This window comes from Podarcis vaucheri (assembly GCF_965113315.1).
Source record: "Podarcis vaucheri genome assembly, chromosome: W".
Lineage (NCBI taxonomy): Eukaryota > Metazoa > Chordata > Lepidosauria > Squamata > Lacertidae > Podarcis > Podarcis vaucheri.
In genome coordinates, this window is record NC_138757.1 from 18,125,451 (window position 1) to 18,144,499 (window position 19,049).

Here is a 19,049-nt window from a genome sequence, read left to right on the forward strand (position 1 = left end):
CTGCAGCAACTCAGCAAGGGGAACCACAGCAGGGAAACGACGGAGTCTGGCTGGAGAGAGAGGCACTGGGGCCCAGCCAGACGTGTCAGTGAAGCAGTCCCCAGAGATTTTGCAGCCCACAGACCCCCTCCCACCCAAACCAGTGGTGAGGCTCACCGCATCGCTCCAGCTACCCAATGGACTCACCATGGACGTGCCAATCACCATTGACTCAGGAAGCAATGCGGACTTTATAGGGCAGGACTTTGTCGATAAACACGCTATATAGCTGCTGCCTGCCACGCTGCCCCTGCAGGTCGTCACGGTGGATGGCAGGGAGCTGCTAGTGGGGCAGGTGGTGAAGCAAACACCACCAATGGTGATGCGACTTGGAAATCACAGGGAAATCATCAGTTTTAATGTCACCAGACTGTCGGACACGCCTATTGTCTTGGGCATGAGTTGGCTGGACAGACACAGTCCGACGTTGGCTTGGTACCAGCGGCAGCTAGTCTTTGGCTCCTCATACTGCGCTGAACACTGCATCCTGCCCCGGCAGGAGGGAGAGGAGGAGGAAGCGCAGCTGCAGCTGGGGACGCTGCAAGCAATCCCCCACAAATACGCGGGGTTTTTGGAGGTCTTCTGCGAGAAGGAAGCGGATAAGCTACCCCCCCACAGATCATATGACTGCAAGATTGACCTCCTGCCAGGGGCGGCGCTGCCCAAAGGGAAGCTGTATTCCATGTCTGAGGACGAACTACAGGAACTCAAGGAGTTCATAGATCATAATTTGGAGCGCGGCTTCATCCGGGAGTCCAAGGCAGTGGGAGGCAGTCCTGTATTCTTTGTTAAGAAGAAGGACACGCCCCAAAAAAGACTTGTAGTGGACTACCGGATCTTGAACAGTGTGACCAAGCCATCGGACTTCCCCATGCCCAGGATCGACGACCTCCTCGCGACGGTACGCAAGGGCCGCGTGTTCACCAAGTTGGACCTGCGTGGGGCGTACAACCTCATTCGCATGCGGGAGGGTGATGAGTGGAAGACAGCCATGTTCACGCCCCTGGGCACCTACGAATACAGGGTTATGCCTTTTGGATTGCAAAATGGCTCTCACTGTTTTCAAGCTTTCATGCATCACGTGCTGGCGGGGCTCCTCTACAAGACGTGCGTCTGCTTCTTGGATGACATCCTGATATTTTCTGAATCGCAGCAGGATCACGACAGACACGTCAAGGAAGTGCTGAGCAGACTACAGCAGCATAGGCTTTACGCCAAGCTGGAAAAGTGCCAGTTCGACGTGACGGAGGTGGATTTCCTGGGCTACAGGTTGTCAGACAAGGGGCTCGCCATGGACAGCGCCAAGGTTCGTGCCGTGTTGGACTGGAAGAGCCCGCGCAACCGGAAGGAGGTCCAGCGGTTTGTTGGCTTTGCGAACTTCTATCGCAAGTTTATCAAGGGGTTCGCTATGCAAACGGCGGCCATCACAGACACGCTCAGTTCCAAGAAGAAGAAGTTCATCTGGACGGAGCAGGTGGAGCAGTCCTTTCAGGCACTCAAGCGTCTCTTCGCGTCGGAAGAGCAGCTACTGCATGTCAACCCCAGCAGGCCAATGAGGGTGGAGACGGACGCATCAGACCGAGCCGTGGGAGCAGTCCTGTTGCAGCAAGACCCACAGGGGGCCTGGAGGCCGGGAGCGTTTTACTCCAGGAAGCTCAGCAAGTCTGAACAGAACTACACCATCTGGGACAGGGAGTTGCTTGCCATTCATGCAGCTTTCAAGGCGTGGAGGCACTTCCTGATCGGCGCCAAGCACATGGTGCAGGTCTGCACGGACCACAAGAATCTGGAGCACTGGCGCACGGCGCAGTTCCTGAACCAGAGGCAGATACGTTGGGCCGAATTCTTTGCGAACTTCGACTTCCGAATAGAGTATGTCCCGGGGGACACCAACGTCATGGCGGATGCCCTATCCCGTAAACCACAGTACCTGGAGGAGGCGACGCCAGCGGCTGCCATGCACATCTTCGCACCGACGGTGTGGGTGTGCGCTTCGGCGACAGTTGACCTGGATGCGGTGAGGAGAGCGCTGCAGGACGACACCTTCGCGCGAGCCAAGATGGCAGAGGCGCAAAGGGGCAAGGCGGCGACTGGCGAGTTCCAAGTTCGCGATGGATTACTCCTCCGTAAAGGGGCCATCTACGTGCCGGGGGACGATCTTCGCGCCAAGGTACTGCAGCAGCTGCACGACGCACCCACTGCCGGGCACTTTGGCAAGGAGAAGACGATAGAATTAGTCGCCAGGGACTTCTGGTGGCCCAGAATGAGAGGGGAGGTCACGGACTACGTGGCGAGGTGCGACACCTGCCAGAGGGCCAAACCAGTACACAGACGCCGGCGGGACTGCTGGAACCGCTGCAAACCCCGTTCGAACCGTGGGAGAGAGTGGCCCTGGACTTTGTCACGGATCTGCCCAGCTCGAGGGGCAAGACGGCAGTGCTAGTGGTGGTGGACTTGTTCTCCAAGATGGCACATTTCATCCCGTGTGCGAAGGTGGCCACGGCGGAACAAACCGCCAAACTGTTCATAGATCACATGTTCAGGGTTCACGGTCTGCCGCGGTCTATACTGTCCGACCGGGGGCGGCAGTTCATCTCGAACTTCTGGCAGAAGCTGATGAGCTTCCTGAACGTCAAGATCAACCTGGCTTCGGCTAGACACCCGCAGACCAACGGGCAAGCGGAGCGGGTCAATGCCATCATGCAGCAGTACCTGAGATGTTATGCGAATCAACAGCCTGCGACGTGGGTGGATTACCTGCCTCTCGCCGAGTTCGCCTACAACAACACGAAGCACGTGTCCACGGGGGTCACGCCGTTCTTCGCCAACAACGGGAGGCACCCCAGAACCTTCCCGGGACTGGAAAGAATGGGGGAGGAGGAGCCGCAGACAGCAGATGCGTTCGTGTCGGAATTGCAGGAAGTCCACGATCAGCTTTGGCGGCACCTGGAGCTGGCTAAGCACGCATACAAGGTACAAGCGGACAAACACAGGAGGGTTGGCGAAGAGATCCATGTGGGAGACTGGGTCTGGTTAGCAGCCCACGCAGTGCCGGCCAGGTCGTTGGCGAAGAAGAAACTAGGGCATAAACAACTGGGGCCCTACCAAGTCGAAGAGCAGGTCAACCCGGTGGCTTTCAGGCTGGCGCTTCCGGAGGGTTCCAGGATGCATCCGGTGTTCCACAGATCGGTGCTCACTCCCTACAAGGCACCTCACAGGTTTCAGGAACCAGGAACGGCACCGAGTCCGCTCCGAGAGAGAACCGAGCAAGGGGGAGTGGCACAGGAGGAGCACATCAACGAAGTCACGGAGATTTTGGACTCCAGATGGGGGGAAGAGGGGGTAGAATACCTTCTCGCCAAGGAGGGCACCCCGGCCAGTGCCAACAGCTGGGTGCCGGGCTACGCTTTAGACGAACCTCTGCTCAAAGAAGAGTTTCATGCCCTCTTCCCACATAGGCCCATGCCAGCAGATTTTTTCGACGACTGGCTTTTCACGCCCACGCTTTCAGCCAGCACGTTCCGGGGGTTCGACTCAGACGAGGAACTGACACGAGACGCACGTTCCCCGGAGGGGTCACCCTCGGGATCTGCCTCAGAACCCTCGAATTGGTGGGACGATAGACCAGAGGAGCAGTGGCGCAGAAAGTGGCTGGAGGGTCCAGGACGAGCAACGTCCCCAGAAGGAAGCGAGGGAGAGACGGACATGGACGTATTCGGGGACGACCCGGGTTTCGAGCACGGCGGCACAGAGATGGAAGCGGAGGTGACCGTCGTCGACGAGAGCAGGGAGGAAGAACCGGAAGACTTCAGATGGAGGCCCGCCACGGGAAGCGAACTGTATCCGACATTCGTCCCCCTGACACGGCAGCACCCAGCTCCCGCACCGGAAGGAGGGGAGGGGGGAAGAGGGGGTTTCGAGGGGGGGATGGATGTCAGGGGTTCAGGAGCAGAGGCAAGGGCAAGGGAGGAAACAGAGAGCGAGGGGGAGGAGGCAGAAGAAAGGATGAGTGATGACGACGACCCGAGATCTCCGAGTCTTTCCAGTGAATCAGAAGATTCACAGAAAGGAGCACCAGTGGCCAGGGCAAGGGGGGAGCCTAGGGGGACACCCCAGGAGGAAAGGGCCAGAGGGGGCTCAGAGGGGAGCAGTTGGAAATCGGGACCAGCGTCACCAACAGAGAGCAGGGGAGAGGAAGGGCGTCAGGTATCAAGCGCTGGCAGCTCACAACAGGAGGGAGGGCACGAGTCAGGAGTGGCCACACCTCCATCGGGGAGCGAAGAAACGGTCAGACGGAAAGTGGAAGGTTGGGCGCGCGCGCCAAGTTCAAATGCACAGGAAGGTGGCGCAGTAAGCAGCCCGGAAAGGGAGCCAGGTCCTAAAGCCCGGCGCAAGGAGACAGGAGGGTCCGGGGGGTCGGCGTCAGAAGAATCCAGGAAGGAAGAGACCCCGGGGGGCAGAGGGACCCAGAGAAGAACAGTCAGGCGGAAAAGGTGGAGTAAGGCTAGGATATTAAGTTGGTGTACAAGGGGCGGAGACTCAGACGGAGCTTCGCCGGTCTAACCCATAAGACGTAGAGTTGCACGCAGCAGCTTGAGAATGGAAACTGTAACTCAATAAAGACTCTTACTAAATGATCGCTGGCTAGCGTGATCCTCTGTGAGCTAGGATCTGGAAGCAGCTCTGACAACGGGTTTTTTTTTTTTAAAAAAAATGTAAGCATAGGTGCTGAGCAGAATTCATTCTATTGTAAGAGAGCATAATTAAGAGTGCTGTTGCTCAAGTCGGTGGTTTCATGGGTCCATAATTCAGAAGCGTAGTTTCAGCAATGTGAATTTCTTATTGGAGGACTTCACTGTCCAAAAACAGATTAGGGACTTGTGTAGGCCTTAAACTCGGGACAAGTAATTTCGTCTAATTCTTACTGAACTGTGACCTTGTAATGTTTGCAAACCAAATTCTACGTTTGTGATGATGAACACACACTGACATTCCTGAAACGTTCTGGTGCCAATACGTCTCCCTGTACCGCCGATGTACCTCTGAGTAGGCTTTAAATGGCAAATGGTTCTTAGGGGAAATTTACTAAGAATTGATATTTTCTGCTGCAGCTTCTTTTCTGTAACAAGCCTGATGGTTTGCCTGCAAAGATCTGCAGGCTTGATATAGAATCAAACCAAATTAAGAGTCGAGGAAAGTATTTTCTGGCCCTGTTACGTATAGGACAATCAAATGAATAGTGAGGGAAACCCTTCACTGTACCAACTACACAAATACAGGATATGCTGTATTGTTTTTAAATTATGTATTGTTTTTAACACTCGATTGGGAGCTGCCCAGAGCGGCTGGGGAAACTCAGCCAGATGGGCGGGGTATAAATAAATTATTATTATTATTATTATTATTATTATTATTATTATTATTATTATTATTATTATTATTGTCAGGGGTTCAGGGGCAGAGGCACATGGGAGGCAGGAGAGGGAGGACCATTGGGCAGAGTCCGAGGACAGCGAGGAGGAGGAGGACTGTGGCCCAAGGGACTCCATGAGCTTTTCCAGCGAATCAGGGGATTCCCAGGAGGGGGCGGCTGTAGCCAGGGGGAGAGGAGCCCCAGGGGGGACTCATCAGGGGGAAAGAGCCAACAGGGAATCCCGAAGCAGCGGCTGGAGATCAAAGCCGGCTTCCCCTCCAGAGCGTAGCGAAGGGGGGGGGGAGTTCCAGTGTGTCAGGAGAAGCAGCTCCGTTGGCTGGAAGGGAGGAGAGGTCAGAACAAGCCACTCTCCCGGAAGGGGAGGGGAGCAGTGAGAGGAGTGACGTTACCATCAGGAGAAGGGTTGGAAACTGGGCGCGCGCGCCAAGTTCAAATGTGCAAGCGCACGGGGAAACGGAGAGCCCGGGGGAGGAGCCAGGTCCCAAAGCCCGCAGGAGGGAGGGAGAGCCGTCGGGAGATTCAGCGTCAGAAGAATCTAGGAGGGGCGGAACTCCAGCGGGCAGAAAGACCCTGCGGAAAAGGAAAGACAGGAGGAGGTGGAGCAAAGCCAGCATCTTAAGCTGGTGTGGGGGGGGCACCGACTCAGAAGGGACTTCTACGGTCTAAGCTAACAGACGTACGGCTGCACGCCGCTACTGTGGAACAACTAATGTACTTCAATGAAGACCTTTGTATATAAAGAGAAACTGGCGTTGGTCCTTTGTGAGCTGGGACCTGAGGCAGCCGTGACAGTAAGTCCCTTCTCAAAGTACGCATTTTTTTTTTTTTGCAAAGCTCACAAAGTTTGGCAGCCATGAGTATGGAGGAGCAGATAACAGCCCTGCGCAACGCAGTCACAGAGCTTTCCACTGCGGTAGTGGTCTCTCAGCGGAAGGGTGAAGACGCAGAAAAGCGATGCCAGGATCTGCAAGCCAGGTGGGATCATGCCTGCAAAGTGGGGTTCCCGGGGTCCAGATCAGAGGGAATTGCTCTTGGACGGAGGGGGGGCAATTTAGTAGCCCACTTTGATGGGAACCTGAAGCAGTATCCCAGTTTCAGAGCAGACGTCGTATATGCGCTGCATTTGCTTTGGGCGGACTTTAAAGATGAGGAGGAGAAAGTGGGTTTCATTGTGTCCCACTTGCATGGGGACGCTAGAGCCTGGTTACGCAATTTGTGGCGCGAAGATGGTCCTGCGCACAGGAATTCTGATGAATTTATCAAATCCATGGACGCTTGCTTCCAGTCCACCGTGGACGTGGATTTGGCACGCAGGGAAATGCATGGATTGCGCCAAGGAAAGACTACAGTCCGTCAGTACCATTCTCGCTTTTTTGCATTGCTGAATGTGCTTGGCTGGGAGAAAGACTCCTTGGCAGTAAGAGATTTGTTCTGGGAGGGGCTTTCTGGCTCCGTGAAAGATGAATTGGCAAGGGGGGACAGACCTCAAACCCTTGCGGACATCGTGCAGAGAGCCCTCACAATAGGAGTAAGGCACGAAGAACGTCCTTGGCACAGTGAGGAGGGTCGCCAGGTCCGTGCACCAGCTAGAACGCCTCCTTTTCTTCCCAGGGATCTGGGACGTGCGCATCCCTCGCCTCAGCTGGGGGCAGGGGAGGAGCCGATGGAACTTGGTGGTGCTAAGGCTCAGGCAGCTGCCGGAGCCCCAGCGTCGGGAGCAGTCAAGGCGAAGCCTCCTAGAGGGAGCAGGAAGTGTTACATCTGTGACAGTGCGATGCACATGGCCAAAGAGTGTCCCCAGAGGCTCCAAAAGCACACTGCAGCCTTAGCAACAGTAACTGCAGCAGCAAGCCATGAAGAGCAGTTTCAGGGAAACGACAATACCTGGCTGGAAGCAGAAATGCTGGGGCGCAGCCAGGCGAGTCAGTGAAGCAGTCCCCAGCGCCTTTGCAGCCTACAGACCCACTACCACCCAAGCCAGTGGTGCAGCTCACTGCAACTCTCCAGCTACCTAATGGACTCACCCTGGAAGTCCCCATCACAATTGACTCTGGCAGCAATGCAGACTTTGTGGGGGTGCAGTTCATCAAGCAGCATCGCATAGAGCTTCTACCAGCCACGCTGCCCTTAAACGTCGTCACAGTCGATGGTAGGAAGCTGCTGGGTGGGCAGGTGGTACAACAAACGCCACCCATGGTGATGCAGATTGGAAATCACCGAGAGGTCATCAGTTTTTCAACGTCACCCGCTTGTCAGACACGCCTATAGTGTTGGGCATGAGTTGGCTGGACAGACACAGTCCATCATTGGCGTGGTACCAGCGACAACTCACCTTTGGCTCATCCTACTGCGCACAACATTGCATCCAGACAGGCCAGGAGGCGGAGGACCAGGAGGAAGGGCAGCAGTTGCATCTAGGCATGGTGCAGACAGTCCCCCACAAGTACAAGGGGTTTTTGGAGGTCTTCTGCGAGAAGGAAGCTGACCAGTTGCCACCCCACCGCCCCTACGACTGCGCAATTGACCTCTTACCAGGGGCGACGCTGCCGACTGCGAAGTTGTATTCCATGTCCGAGGATGAGATGCAGGAACTCAGGGAGTTCATAGAGCACAATTTGAAGCGGGGTTTCATCCGAGAATCCAAGGCAGTGGGGGGCAGTCCTGTTTTTTTCGTGAAGAAGAAGGACACGCCCCAAAAAAGGCTCATTGTGGACTATAGGTTCATCAACTCGATGACAAAGCCCAAGGCCTTTCCCATGCCCAAGATTGACGATTTGCTCGCGACGGTGAGGAAGGGGAGGATCTTCACCAAGTTGGATCTGCGCGGAGCATACAATCTCATACGCATGCGAGAGGGTGATGAGTGGAAGACGGCCATGTTCACGCCGTTGGGCACCTATGAGTACAGAGTTATGCCGTTTGGTCTCCAAAATGGCTCCCACTGTTTTCAAGCATTCATGCACCACGTGCTAGCGGGACTCCTCTACAAGAAGTGCGTATGCTTCCTCGACGACATCCTGATCTTCTCGGAATCGCAGGAGACTCACGAGAGTGACATAAAGGAGGTCCTGCAGAGGCTACGGGAACACAGACTCTACGCCAAGCTGGAGAAGTGCCAATTCGACGTGACGGAGGTGGATTTCCTGGGCTACAGGCTGTCCGACAAGGGACTAGCCATGGACAGCGCCAAGGTCCGCGCGGTGTTGGACTGGAAGAGCCCACGCAATCGGAAGGAGGTCCAGAGGTTCGTCGGCTTCGCCAACTTTTACCGCAAGTTCATCAGGGGTTTCGTGAAAGAGACGGCAGCTATCACGGACACTCTCAGTTCCAAGAAGAAGAAGTTCACCTGGACGGACCAGGCGGAGCAGTCCTTCAGGCGACTTAAGAGCCTCTTCGCGTCCGAAGAACAGCTGCTACACGTGAATCCCGGCAGGCCCATGCGGGTTGAGACTGACGCGTCTGACAGAGCGGTGGGGGCCGTCCTCTTGCAGAAAGATCCGCAGGGGAACTGGAGGCCCTGCGCTTTCTACTCCCAGAAGCTCAGCAAGTCGGAGCAGAACTACACAATCTGGGACAGGGAGTTGTTGGCCATCCACGCAGCTTTCAAGGCGTGGAGGCACTTCCTCATCGGAGCCAAGCACACCGTGCAGGTCCGCACGGACCACAAGAACCTGGAGTATTGGCGCACGGCGAAGCTCCAGAGCCAGAGGCACATACGCTGGGCGGAGTTCTTTGCGGATTTCGACTTCAGGATTGAGTACATCCCGGGAGACAACAATGTCATAGCAGATGCGCTCTCCAGGAAGCCGCAATATCTCGAGGAAGCGGCACCAGTGGCGGCAAGGCACATTTTCGCACCGCAGGCATGGGCCTGCGCTTCAGCTGCCGTGGACCTGGACGCGGTGCGTCGCGCGCTGCAGACGGATCCGTTCGCACAGTCCAAGATGGAAGAACTGCGGAGGGGCACAGCGCAGAACAACGTTTTCCAGATACGCGACGGCCTGCTGACCCACAAAGGTGCTCTCTATGTGCCGGGGGACGATCTCCGCGCGAAGGTTCTACAGCAGTTGCACGACGCACCCAGCGCGGGTCACTTCGGCAAGGAGAAGACGGCGGACTTGGTAGCCAGGGATTTTTGGTGGCCCCAGATGCGAGGAGAGGTCGCGGATTACGTCGCCAGGTGTGACACTTGCCAGAGATCCAAGCCAGTGCACAAGAAGCCAGCGGGACTGCTGGAACCGCTGGAGACGCCACTACAGCCGTGGGAGAAAGTGGCGCTGGACTTTGTTACTGATCTACCCAGTTCGCGAGGCAAGACGGCGGTACTTGTGGTTGTGGACCTGTTCACCAAGATGGCGCATTTCATTCCTTGCGCGAAGGTGGCTACAGCGGAACAGACCGCCAAGCTGTTCATAGACCACGTGTTCAGGGTGCACGGCTTACCACGGTCCATCCTGTCCGACCGGGGCCGCCAATTCATTTCCAGTTTCTGGCAGAAGCTCCTGGGTATCTTGAACGTCAAGATCAACTTAGCGTCGGCAAGGCATCCGCAGACCAACGGCCAAGCGGAGAGGGTCAACGCCATCATGCAGCAGTACCTGCGCTGTTACGCCAATCAGAAGCCTGCGACTTGGGTGGACTACCTACCGATGGCCGAGTTTGCCTACAAACAACACGAAGCACGCGTCAACGGGGGTGACACCGTTCTTCGCCAACAATGGGCGGCATCCCAGAACCTTCCCGGGGTTAACAATGACGGCGGAGGGGGAGCCCCAGGGAGCTGAGCACTTCGCAGCAGAATTGCAGGAAGTCCACGAGGAGCTCCGACGGCACTTGGAGCTAGCTAAACACACATACAAAGTGCAGGCAGACAGGCACAGGAGGGCAGGGGAGGACATCCAGGTGGGGGACTGGGTATGGTTGGCGGCCCAGGCGGTGCCAGCCAAGTCGTTAGCTAAGAAGAAGCTAGGACACAAACAACTAGGGCCATACCAGGTTGAGGCCAAGATCAATCCTGTAGCTTTTCGGTTGGCCCTCCCAGAAGGTTCCAGAATGCACCCGGTCTTTCATAGATCGGTGCTCACACCCTACAGGGCCCCGCACAGGTTTCAGGAGCCAGGGGCAGCACTAGACCCACGCAGAAAGTCACCAGAGGGGGGGAAGTCACCGAGGGCCACGACACTCAACGAGGTCACGGAGATTCTGGACTCGAGATGGGGGGAGGAGGGAGTAGAATACCTTCTCGCCAGGGAAGGCACCCCGGCCAGCGCCAACAGTTGGGTGCCGGATTATGCTCTGGAGGAACCGCTTCTCAAAGACGAGTTCCATGCACTCTTCCCACACAGACCCATGCCAGCGGATTATTTCGACGACTGGCTTTTTACGCCCACACTTTCCGCCAGCACGTTCCAGGGGTTCTCCTCAGCAGAGGAGACGACGCCGGAATCGAGCCCTCCAAAGGGATCGTGCCCGGGGGTGGACACGGACCGCTCTTACTGGTGGGACGATCAGCCAGAAGTGGGGTGGAGCAGGAGGTGGCTAAGGGGGCCTTGGCAGACAGCATCGCCCGAGGTAACTGGGGGAGAGGCGGACATGGACGTATTGGGGGAGGAGGACGGGTTCGAACACGCATACAATGAACTGGAAGCTGAGGAGATCGACGTCGACGAGCTTGTTACGGACTGGCCGGATCCAGATGAACTGCGGCGCACCGGGGGGAACGAACTGTTTCCAGCATCTACCCCCGCAACGATGGAGCACCCGGAACCTGCACCCCAGCAGCGGGAGGGGGGAAGGGGGGGCTTCGAGGGGGGATGGATGTCAGGGGTTCAGGGGCAGAGGCACATGGGAGGCAGGAGAGGGAGGACCATTGGGCAGAGTCCGAGGACAGCGAGGAGGAGGAGGACTGTGGCCCAAGGGACTCCATGAGCTTTTCCAGCGAATCAGGGGATTCCCAGGAGGGGGCGGCTGTAGCCAGGGGGAGAGGAGCCCCAGGGGGGACTCATCAGGGGGAAAGAGCCAACAGGGAATCCCGAAGCAGCGGCTGGAGATCAAAGCCGGCTTCCCCTCCAGAGCGTAGCGAAGGGGGGGGGAGTTCCAGTGTGTCAGGAGAAGCAGCTCCGTTGGCTGGAAGGGAGGAGAGGTCAGAACAAGCCACTCTCCCGGAAGGGGAGGGGAGCAGTGAGAGGAGTGACGTTACCATCAGGAGAAGGGTTGGAAACTGGGCGCGCGCGCCAAGTTCAAATGTGCAAGCGCACGGGGAAACGGAGAGCCCGGGGGAGGAGCCAGGTCCCAAAGCCCGCAGGAGGGAGGGAGAGCCGTCGGGAGATTCAGCGTCAGAAGAATCTAGGAGGGGCGGAACTCCAGCGGGCAGAAAGACCCTGCGGAAAAGGAAAGACAGGAGGAGGTGGAGCAAAGCCAGCATCTTAAGCTGGTGTAGGGGGGGCACCAACTCAGAAGGGACTTCTACGGTCTAAGCTAACAGACGTACGGCTGCACGCCGCTACTGTGGAACAACTAATGGACTTCAATAAAGACCTTTGTATATAAAGAGAAACTGGCGTTGGTCCTTTGTGAGCTGGGACCTGAGGCAGCCGTGACAATTATTATTATTATTATTATTATTATTATTATTATTATTATTATTATTATTATGGCCACAAGGATATGGCAAATAATGTTTGCTGAAATTGAAGGCAGGCAACCACTCTCCTTTTCCATTCCACATATTGCTCAAGAAAATGCTCAAGTGATCATGTGGTACTATTTGGGCTGATCTCCACATCAAGCAAAGGGAACAATTTTGCTGGATGAAGACATTATCCATTTTTAAAATTATGCTACTAGCTTTAAATTTAGAAAAATATGATGGAGAGATACTGAAAGACCTTACCAGATGAATTGGCCTTTGTATCCAGATCCCCCCCTTTCATATATTCTACAAAAGTACTATATTCTATTTGAATGGCTTCTTTTTTAAAAAACCAACAACTTAGATTTAAGTGGATAAGTAAGTCTGGCATTGTAGTTTATGTTTCTAGCTGAAATTGGGTAAAGAAAAGTTGGCTTCTCTTATCCCTGCATAAGGCACAGGTTGTAAACAGGAACATTTTGTCTCAGTTTTGCTTGTACAATCGACTCTCAACTTATGTAGAGGTTATGTTGTTGGTACAGCACACAAAGCCAAAATCATGTATAGTAAAAAAAAAACCCCAAAAAACACAACCACACACAACCCATTCCTCCTGTACCTCCAAATGCCATCCCAAGGCCACCTGTACTCTCTCAAGGCCTCTGAACACTCTCCCTGCCCCCTCTGACCACTCTCTCAAGGTGAGTGCAATGGCAGGTGAGATTGCCAACATATTTTTCCCCAGACACCTGCCCCCTTTATAATTTTTTTTTTTTCGGCCAAGTACTTAAAACTATATGTGCGTAAGTTGTGAGTCAGCTGTTTATTATGTTGGTGCAAGTCAACTTTAAAATCCAGAAAGACAAATTAAGGCAGTGAAAATGCTTTGTCAGAGATGGGGAAGGTGTGGGAATCCAGTTGTTGTTGGGCTCCAACTTCCATCAGCCCCAGCCAACCTGGCCAGTGATCATCTGAAGGGTCAGATGATCACAATCAATAGTTTCAAGGATTTAAAAGATTCTGGAGACTATCTGCTGATTTTCAATATGGGCCAATACACTAGCTGTTTTTGAGCCAGCATTGTTGGGTTTACGTTTCCAACAACACCTTGTCTAGGAGGAGTATGTTCTCAGTACATGGTACAGCTCTTTATGAATATAAAGTAGAGAATCAGTATTACATAAACCACCAATATTCCCCCCCCATGGTGTGTTTGTACATACACAGAAACACACCACAGAGCAAAAAATGTAGGTAGTTTATGTAATACTAAACAAGCCCTGATACTGGAGAGGCGAAACAGTACTGTTGGCCAGACTTCCAGGTTGGTGCCTCCGGTAATGGCGGAATTCCTCTGATCGGGAGGAATTTGCTCTGTGGGAATCTGGGTCTGGCCGCCACGGCGAAGGCGGAGACCCGTAAAAATCACAGGCGGGAGAAGCCTGTGAGCGCCTCCCCTACTCGCAGGAAAACTCGGTTTCGGGGGTCCGGAGCGACGTGGGGTGAGCGGCGCGGTGCTTCGAATCGTCTGCTTCTTCCACGGAGCGAAGCTGCATAGCTGTTGCCGGAGAGCACTGACTTTTTCCTGTGGACAATTCGACTTCAAAGTAATTACCCGTGAGTAGAGCTGAAGCGGGAGAATTGGATTTTTAAACGTTTAGTTTGGTATCGAAACGGGGAGGCTCAATACAGGAAGTCCGCCTTCCTCTTTTGTAGATAGAGTAAAGCAATGAGGCTGCAAGCTGAAGTCTTGGAAAGCCTTTTGTAAAAGACTAAATTTCCATCGGCAAAGAACATTAAACCCCCCTTGGAGGCAGGAGAAGAGGGGGGAAAGTTGCGGACTGAGTATGCCTGTAGGAGAGGGCGAAGAGAGCTAAAATACCGCCGCTCTGACCCTGGAAACGGGCTGCTAGCAGGACTGACTTTTTTTTGGAATGTTCATTGACAGCGTTTAGAATGTTCATTGACAGCTAGCAAAATAAGAGAAATACATTGTTTCTACTGTCTCTGGCTGCTTTTAAAAAGGAGTAAAAGTAACTGAAAACTGAAACTAACTTTCGATTGTTTGAATTGTGTTTAAAAGAGGACATTATTGACCATTATAGATAGAAACTGTTTCCCTCTAGTGGAAGCCTTTGAAACTGGTTGCTTTACAAGAGCTGGGCTAGGGGAATTTCCAGCTGCAAGATAAAAAACTGTGAGACTCTGGGACTGACCTTGAATCTTTTAAGTGTTATGGCAAATGGAAAGGAAAAAACAGACCAGCCAACTGCTGAAAAAACATTAAGGTCTGGGAGGACTTGGCAGCAACCCAGGAGAGGCTCAACATCTGGCCTCCCTGCTTCTTCTGCTGCTGCTTCTGCACCAGTACACTCAAAACCAAGAGGAATGTCGACAGAAGAGGCCTTAGCGGTTGCTGTTCATTGGAACAGCTTAACAAGAAAGCAGATGCGACAAATGGGAAAGTGGATGCTGCAACTATTAAAATTGGTTTAAATACAGAAAGTATAAATAATCTGGGACAAAAGGTGAACACCAATACAGAAACCATACAGAAATTGATACAGGAATCCACTTTGATACGGCAGACGGCGGAGGAAGCCAGGGAGAAAGCCGTTGCTGCGGAATGTAAAGTAACACAACTGGAGAGAGAGAGAGTCCCAGCCCTACAGAGGCAACTTGATGAACATAAGTTGACGCTTGCTGTGATTGAACTTAAAGGAAAACAGACGAATTTGAGGATCAGAGCCCTACCTGAATTGGAGAAGGAAAGCTTGACAGACTTTCTCACACAGGAATTTGCTGACTTTTGGGGCTTGGACTTGGGCCAAGAAGAGTTTAGAATTGTGAGGGCCTTCAGACTTGGAAGAGGAGGGAAAAAAGAGAAGAATAGAATAAGAGACTGCTTGATCACCCTTCGAACTAAAGAAGAGAGAGATAGAATCTTGGGTTGGCACTACCAGAAGAACCTAGAAGTACAACAGTCAAGAGTGGAAATTTTTAAAGACGTCCCGTAATATCTTTTGGATCTTAGGCCTAACTTTGGAGATATTGTTGCCCTGCTGAGAAGGAATAAAATCATCTTTAGGTGGGAGTTCCCCCAAGGTCTATCTTTCAGTTTCAAAGGAAGGAAAATAAAAAATAAGATCAGTAGACGATAAAGTAAAGTTTTTGTATAAATACGAAGAAGATCTGCAGAAGGAAGTTGGAAAAGAGCCAAGAGCATCAGATAGAAGATCACCAGATAGAGGACTAGAGCAAAGAGCATTGGATAGAAGATCACCAAATAGGGGAATATTGGATATATCAGCATTATCCTTTGGATTGGATCTCCCAGTGAACGTGTCACCACCACCACCAACAGAAGAGGAGCAAGCATTGGGTGCAGTTGGGGGGATACCAGAGTAATTACATGATGGCGTTGCAGGTTTCGAGCTGGAATGTGAATGGATTGAACTCTCCAGAAAAAAGGTGGAGAGTCTTTCATTTATTGAAAAAAGAACATTTGGACTTGATTTGTTTACAAGAAACACATGTGATAAGGCTACACAGGAAGATATTGAGTAATAAAAGACTGGGCCAAGAATTTATCTCATCAGATAAAGTTAAAAAAAGAGGAGTGGTCCTTTATGCAAAGGAGAGCCTATCACCAAAATTCATATTTAAAGATGATCAAGGAAGATTTGTTGCAATTGAAATTCAATTACAAGGAGAGAAATTCCTGATTGTAGGTATTTATGCACCAAATTAAGGAAAATCGGAGTTCTTTAAGAAGCTACACGAGACTCTGATGGATTATATGGACTATAATATGATCTTGATGGGAGATATGAATGGAGTTGTGTCTACAAATATGGACAAGGCACAGAGACAGGTAGTCACCAAAGATGGTAGACTACCAAAAACCTTTTTTGACATGACTGAAAGTATGGACTTAGTTGACATTTGGAGAATGAAGAACCCTCTGGGAAGAGAGGGAACTTTCTTCTCTGAGGCTAAAATGACATGGACAAGAATTGACCAAATCTGGGTAACCAGGGGATTGGTCCCGAAGATCAGCAAAGTGGAGATTTGCCCCAAAACTTGTTCTGACCATAATGCTGTGAAGATGGAAATGAAATTGACGCCAATTGGCTCCTTTAGATGGAGGATGAACGATACTTTGTTCAGGAATGAAGAGGTGACTAAGAAGGCCCAAAAAACTCTAAGAGATTATTTCGAGATAGAATCATAGAATCATAGAATCATAGAGTTGGAAGAGACCACAAGGGCCATCGAGTCCAACCCCCTGCCAAGCAGGAAACACCATCAGAGCACTCCTGACATATGGTTGTCAAGCCTCTGCTTAAAGACCTCCAAAGTAGGAGACTCCACCACACTCCTTGGCAGCAAATTCCACTGTCGAACAGCTCTTACTGTCAGGAAGTTCTTCCTAATGTTTAGGTGGAATCTTCTTTCTTGTAGTTTGGATCCATTGCTCCGTGTCCGCTTCTCTGGAGCAGCAGAAAACAACCTTTCTCCCTCCTCTATGTGACATCCTTTTATATATTTGAACATGGCTATCATATCACCCCTTAACCTCCTCTTCTCCAGGCTAAACATGCCCAGCTCCCTTAGCCGTTCCTCATAAGGCATCGTTTCCAGGCCTTTGGCCATTTTGGTTGCCCTCCTCTGGACACGTTCCAGTTTGCCAGTGTCCTTCTTGAATTGTGGTGCCCAGAACTGGACACAGTACTCCAGGTGAGGTCTGACCAGAGCAGAATACAGTGGCACTATTACTTCCCTTGATTTAGATGCTATACTCCTATTGATGCAGCCCAGAATTGCATTGGCTTTTTTAGCTGCCGCGTCACACTGTTGGCTCATGTCAAGTTTGTGGTCAACCAAGACTCCTAGATCCTTTACACATGTACTGCTCTCAAGCCAGGTGTCACCCATCTTGTATTTGTGCCTCTCATTTTTTTTGCCCAAGTGCAATACTTTACATTTCTCCCTGTTAAAATTCATCTTGTTTGTTTTTGCCCAGTTCTCTAATCTGTCAAGGTCGTTTTGAAGTGTGATCCTGTCCTCTGGGGTGTTAGCCACCCCTCCCAGTTTGGTGTCATCTGCAAATTTGATCAGGATGCCCTTGAGTCCATCATCCAAGTCGTTGATAAAGATGTTGAATAAGACCGGGCCCAAGACAGAACCCTGTGGCACCCCACTAGTCACTCTTCTCCAGGATGAAGAGGAACCATTGATGAGCACCCTTTGGGTTCGGTCAGTCAGCCAGTTACAAATCCACTGAGTGGTAGCATAGTCAAGACCGCATTTTACCAGCTTCTTTACAAGAATATCATGGGGCACCTTGTCAAATGCCTTGCTGAAATCAAGGTAGGCTACATCCACTGCGTTCCCTTCATCTACCAGGCTTGTAATTCTGTCAAAAAACGAGATCAGGTTAGTCTGACATGACTTATTTTTCAGAAATCCATGCTGACTATTGGTGATCACAGCATTCCTTTCTAGGTGCTCACAGACTGTTTGCTTAATGATCTGCTCCAGAATCTTCCCTGCTATTGATGTCAGACTGACTGGGCGGTAATTATTTGGGTCCTCTCTTTTCCCCTTTTTGAAAATAGGGACAACATTTGCCCTCCTCCAGTCTGCCGGGACTTCGCCTGTTCTCCAGGAATTCTCAAGGATGACTGCCAGTGGTTCTGAGATCACATCTGCCAGTTCTTTTAATACTCTTGGATGCAGTTCATCTGGCCCTGGAGACTTGAATACATCTAAACTAGCCAAATATTCTTGTACTATCTCCTTAATTATTCTGGGCTGTGTTTCCTTTGCTGAATCATTTGCTCCAAATTCTTCAGGTTGGGCATTGTTTTCTTTATCGGAGAAGACTGAGGCAAAGAAGGCATTGAGGAGTTCAGCCCTTTCTGTGTCCCCTGTTTGCATTTCACCATCTTCTCCTCTGAGTGACCCCACTGTTTCTTTGTTCTTCCTTTTGCTACGAACATACCCATAAAAGCCTTTTTTGTTGCTTTTAACCTCTCTAGCAAGCCTGAGTTCATTCTGTGCTTTAGCTTTTCTGACTTTGTGTCTACACGTGCTGGCTATTTGTTTGAATTCCTCTTTGGTGGTTTCCCCCCTTTTCCATTTTTTGTACGCATCCTTTTTTAATCTTAATTCAGTTAAAAGTTCTTTAGATAGCCACCCTGGCTTCTTTAGGCACCTTCCATGTTTCCGTCTCATTGGTATTGCCTGACGTTGTGCTATTACTATCTCCCTCTTAACAAACTCCCAGCCATCATGAACTCCCTTTCCTTTTAGTATTGCTGTCCATGGGATCTCACCCAGCACTTCCCTAAGTTTTATGAAGTCGGCTTTCTTAAAGTCAAGAAATTGAGTCCTAGTATGCTTGGCTGCTCCTTTCCGCTGTATAGTAAACTTCAGAAGAGCATGATCACTCGCGCCTAATGATCCTTCCACTTCTACCCCACTAACCAGGTCATCAACATTGGTTAGGACCAGGTCTAAAATGGCTGTTCCTCTTGTTGCTTCTCCCACTTTCTGGACAATGAAGTTGTCTGCAAGGCCAGTGAGGAATCTGTTTGACCTTATGCTCTTGGCTGAGTTTGACGTCCAACAAATATCCGGGTAATTGAAGTCCCCCATTACTACTATCTCCCTTCCTTTTGCATGCTTGGCCATCTGTTCCAGGAAGGCATCATCTATGTCCTCCGTTTGGCTTGGGGATCTGTAGTAAACTCCCACAATGAGGTCTCTGTTATTCTTCTCTCCCTTAATTTTGACCCAAATGCTCTCACTTTGGCTTTGAGGTTCTAAATCTTGGATCTCTTCACAGGTATACACATCCCTGACATATAACGCCACTCCTCCTCCTTTCTTGTCTGGTCTGTTTCTCTGAAATAGATTGTATCCCCCCATTATTACATT